Source organism: Rhincodon typus, chromosome 19, assembly GCF_021869965.1.
Source record: "Rhincodon typus isolate 14 chromosome 19, sRhiTyp1.1, whole genome shotgun sequence".
In the NCBI taxonomy this organism is placed as follows: Eukaryota; Metazoa; Chordata; class Chondrichthyes; order Orectolobiformes; family Rhincodontidae; genus Rhincodon; species Rhincodon typus.
This window is the reverse complement of record NC_063350.1, coordinates 48,039,819-48,044,730: the sequence shown is the minus strand read 5'-3', so window position 1 is coordinate 48,044,730 and position 4,912 is coordinate 48,039,819. Positions and strand designations below refer to the sequence as shown.

Here is a 4,912-nt window from a genome sequence, read left to right as displayed (position 1 = left end):
TTGGCATACCCACATGCTGTTTAAGAAATAATCTATTTTGCCATTTTTAATGGAAACTTATGTTAGGATAAGGTGAGAAGAGGTGAATTGGCTCCCATGAGTTTTGACTTCACTGATTAGTCACAACAAAGGTATACGTTCTTTTTTAACACGAATTTCTACTTTTTCCAATTAAAATGTAGTTAACTGTTTTTGCAGAAAGTAATAAGGAGTCAATCACCACGTTTTCTTGAGTTAAGCAAAGAACAAATTTATTACTTGCTAAATCACAAAAAAAGCCGCGACATCACGCATCTGGCCTTAATGCAGTCAGTTGTGCCCTTACCTGCACACCAATGTACAAAATTAAAAGGTAATAGAGTCCAAAACAAAGTAAGATAAAAGAATATACAGTTTAGATTCCCATTTGTGATCCTTAACATGAAGGTTTTAACCTCGAACAAGTTGGATTAGCTGGTTTCTTCAATAGATCAATAGTAATCAACAATAAATATTGCAGTTATTTTAAAATTCTTAGCTTGCTAAGCTGGTTTATTGGACCCTCCTCTGTTGTTGTCTCCACAGAAACTGGGCTAGTTTCTTTGTGGGAAGAGAGAGAAAAATGGAGACAACTGCTTCCTTTTCAGTTACCTCCCAAAAGCTCTTAGAACCACCTTTGGTTCCAATATAAATCTCACAGAAGATTGTTTTGCTGTGCCTGTCTGCAAAAGCCAGGATGTCAATGTGCAATGCCTTGGCAGTTTGAATACAATGTGGAAAAGTGTAAGGTCATGCACTTTGGTAGGAAGAATAGAGGCACAGACTATTTTCTAAATGGGGAGAAAATTCAAAAATCTGAAGTGCAAAGGGACTTGGGAGTGCTAGTTCAGTGTTCCGGAAGGATTTACTGACCCTGGAGTGGGTCCAGAGGGGTTTCATGAGAATGATCCCAAGAACAAAAGGCTTAATGTATGAAGAACATCTGCAGACTCTGGGTTTATACTCGATGGAGTATGGACGGATGAGGGGGGATCTATTTGAAACTTACAGAATACTGAATGGCCTGGACAAAGTGGACGTTGGGAAGATGTTTCCATTGGCAGGACCCGAGGGCACAGCCTTAGAGTAGAGGGAAGACCCTTCAGAACGGAGATAATGAGAAAGTTCTTCAGCCAGAGAGTGGTGAATACATGGAATTTACTGCCACGGAAGGGCTGTGAAGGTCACGTCATTGATTATATTGAAGATGGAGATAAATAGGTTCTTGATTGTCAAGGGAATCATAGGTCATGGGGAGAAAGTGGAAGAATGGGGTTGTGAAACTTATCAACCATGATTGAATTGTGGAGCAGACTTGATGGGCCGAATGGCCTAATTTCTGCTCCTAGGTCTTTTGGTCTTATTAGTTGATCTCTTCTTGAAACCGTAATAGATTTCAGTGGTTAACTGGATTGGTTGAAGCCCCTCCTTTTGCATCATCTCCCTCCTATTTCTGCCAAGTGCAATTTGTTTATCCTCTCACCTCCACCTTGAGGACGCTTGGCATTTTTAAGCAGTTTAACTTGTCTCGTCCAATTTACTGCAGTTCCAACCAGTCAAAGGCTTTAAAAGTCAGATCTGCAAAAATAGAGAAATACAGGCTTGTGACACACAGTATCATTAAAATGTAAATACAAAGTGCCTTCAAAAACCTACATTCAATACTATCAAGTTCTTTCTGTCATTCTCTACCTTTGTCGTTTTACATTTCTAACAAACACTCTTTATCCTGCACTTGTTGCTGTACTTGTTTTCCTTCAGGTTAAAAATGCATGTATCAGCATTCAATATGACAGTCTGTGTGGATGTATTCATTTCATGCTACAGGTATGGCACCCACTGTATTGATGAACTTCTCTGTAGGCGTTTTTGCATAATCTATAACTATTTAAATCAATTGAACTGAGGCTACGAAATCCACTCATGGAAACTATAAAGTTGAATACTGCAGAAATGCTGGAAATTTGAAATAAATAGAAGTAATGCTTGAAAAACACAATGCATTATGGCAGCATCTGTGGAGAAGCAAGAGTCAATTTTCAGTTAGTGACCTTTATTGATATTGGTAAATGTTGGAAATGTGATAAGGTTTGTGAAAGTTGGTCAGGAGAGGCTGAAAATAATAACATAGAATGTCTGTGATCGGTGAAAGACTAGATAGAGTGAATTACAGAAGAGTTGATCTTCCAGGGATAAAGGGAGTGGAAATGGTCAAGAAGAGTATTGTGACAAAATATGCCTTTAAGAGGAATTTGTTCTATCCTGTTTCTCTTGAAGAGAGGTATTCTAAACCTGGTGTGAGGTGTCTGCTCCATTGAAAGCTGAGTAAATAGCTTTGGTTTTTAAAAAAATGGACATAAGAAGCATGAGTGGGTGCACTCAGGCACACACAGACACAGGGTTTTAATTTTTGCGTTCAGTTGTCGAAGTTGGGGTTTTGGAGTTGAAGCTGCTAGATACAGCTCTCTCTGCTGGGCAAAAAGCTTGAGTTCTCCCTCTGCTGGTAGATTCATGCTTTCAATTTTTTCTTTCTTCTGAACTGGAGAAGATCGCAAGTAAGGGAAATCTATTCTGCTGAATTTGCCTTTGTCAAGGGTGGGTTTATGGGATGCTCCTTTATTGGAACAGTTGATGAATAGTGGTTAAAATATATATTATTTTGTTAAGGATTTCACTAGTGTTAAAGTTATGCCCATTCTTTTTTGTTTGCATTTTAATTGTGGTATAAGAATAAAGTGTGATTTGCTTAAAGCCTAGTAATTTGACCAATCAAATCACACCTGGAATGTAAATTTGCCTTTAATTGAGATAAAAGTTAGGATCTCGGCTATCTTTTTGATATGTTTTGATGGGGTTTAATCTGGTCCATAACAATATCAACACATTGTCTAGACCAAGTATACTGCTAAGAGAAAAAGACTGGAGCAAGCAATGAAAAACAAAAGGGGTAGAATTATATTCTGAAACTGTTGAACTCAACATTGAGACCAGAAGGCTAAGAAGTGCCTAATTGAAAGATAAAATGAAATTCCTCAAATTTCTGTTGATTTGCATGAGTGTAGTGCAGTAGGATAAGGAGCATTAGAACAAAGTACAGAATTAAAGTGACAGGCCAGCAGAAGCTGAGGATCATCCTTGGCTGACAGAGCCATGTGGCCCTGAGAACCACAGTGTGGGGCATTGCTCAGGTGATAAAAAAGGCAGTCAGAAGCAGTTGTGTAAGACTGCATCAGACCTGATATGATAGAGCTAAAGGAAGTGGAAAAATGGAATGGAATCATACATGATGTAGAATGTGAGGAAGAACTATAGTCAAGATTTAATGTGGGAGTTGCATGGCTTATAATGAACATTATTTCAAATGCTATCACCAGAAATGGAGACAGAGAAGTCAGGGAAGAATTAGAAATGTGAGACAGAGAAAGTTAGAAATTTGAAAGCAAATTTAATGAAGTGTTGCAATTCAGAGCTGGTTTGAATAGGCCCAGTGCTAGAAATAACCTGCAAAAAGGCAGGCATAGCCTAGGACAGGGTATTTACAGCGATAGCTTTTGTTTGAAGGAAGTGAGTTGAATTAAAAGGAGAAATTGCTCAATGAGAGAATTGGTTTAGCCAGGCAGAGGAGGGTATTGGTCAATGGAAATTGATTGGGCCTCCATTAAGGTATAAATGGAGAACCTTCAGACCATTCTGATGGGGAATATAGGTGTAGAGATTAGAAGTCCATACTAATGAGGAGATGATTGAGGTCACATAATTGGAACCTTCCAAAGTGAAGGTACGTATCAGAAGAATGACAGATATAGGTAGGGAAAGACATCACTGGGGAGTTAAGAGTTAATGAGGGAAGAAATGGGTTCAGTAAAGCAAGAACGGGTTTCAACAACAGGTCTATTAGAGTAATCCAGTTTGTGGATCTTTGGAAGAAGGTCAAAATCAGCTGTATAAGGCTGGAGAACTATGAAGTGAAAATCTATGAAGCAAAAATCACTGGTGGGATGAGGTCAATGCCAACAGTAGAAAACAATAGTTTGATGTTTAGTGGTAAGGTGAGAAAGCAATGTTGTGATGGTAATGTCACTTATCTAATAATCCAGAGAGCCAGGCAGCACTCTGGGAACTTGACTTCAATGCAGATAGTGGAACTTGAATTCAAAACATTTTTAAAAATCTAGAATTACTAGTCTAATCGTGTTCATGGAAGCATTGTTGATTGTCATATAAGCCCCTCTGGTTAACTGCTGTCTTCTAAGGAATAAAATCTGCTGTCTTTACCTGGTCCAACTTGCCTATAAATCCTGATCCACAGCAATATGTTTGACTCTTAACTTCTCTCTGAACTGGGCTAGCAAGCCACTCGGTTTATCAAACCATTAAAGAGCCTCAAAAAAGTAACAAAACCAAATGGACTACCTGTCATCAGCCTAGGCAACAGAAATGACTATGGGAACCACAACCTTGTCAACCATACAAGATTATTCTTACTATCATTTGGGGTCTAATGACAACATTGAGACAGCAGATGGTGTATAATACGGAAAATATGTGATGTTATGCACTTTGGCAGGAAAAATAGAGGAGCTGAATATTATTTAAATAGAGAAAGACTATGGAAAACTACAGGACAAGGGATTTGGGAGTCTTTCTGCATAAATCACAAAAAGCTAGCATACAAGTTCAGCAGGCAAAAGGGTAGGAGGATGAAATCAAAAACAAAGTTGCTGGAAAAGCTCAGCCGGTCTGGCAGCATCTGTGAAGGAAAAAGCAGAGTTAACATTTCGGGTCTGGTGACCCTTCCTCAGGTGACCCTCTGAGGAAGGGTCACCGGACCCAAAACATTAACTCTGTTTTTTCCTTCACAGATGCTGCCAGACCTGCTGAGCTTTTCCAGCAA

The 4,912-nt window shown here is 38.9% G+C and overlaps 1 long non-coding RNA gene across 1 annotated transcript in view; it reads right to left on the bottom strand.

Moving 5' to 3' along the window:
- Positions 1–263: 263 nt before the first annotated feature.
- The window catches only part of LOC125485465, a 15,080-nt gene continuing 10,431 nt past the window's right edge, over positions 264–4,912 (bottom strand). The window contains exon 3 of the long non-coding RNA XR_007264188.1: positions 264–1,596. This is a non-coding gene — a long non-coding RNA (uncharacterized LOC125485465). The remainder of the gene's footprint in view (positions 1,597–4,912) is intronic.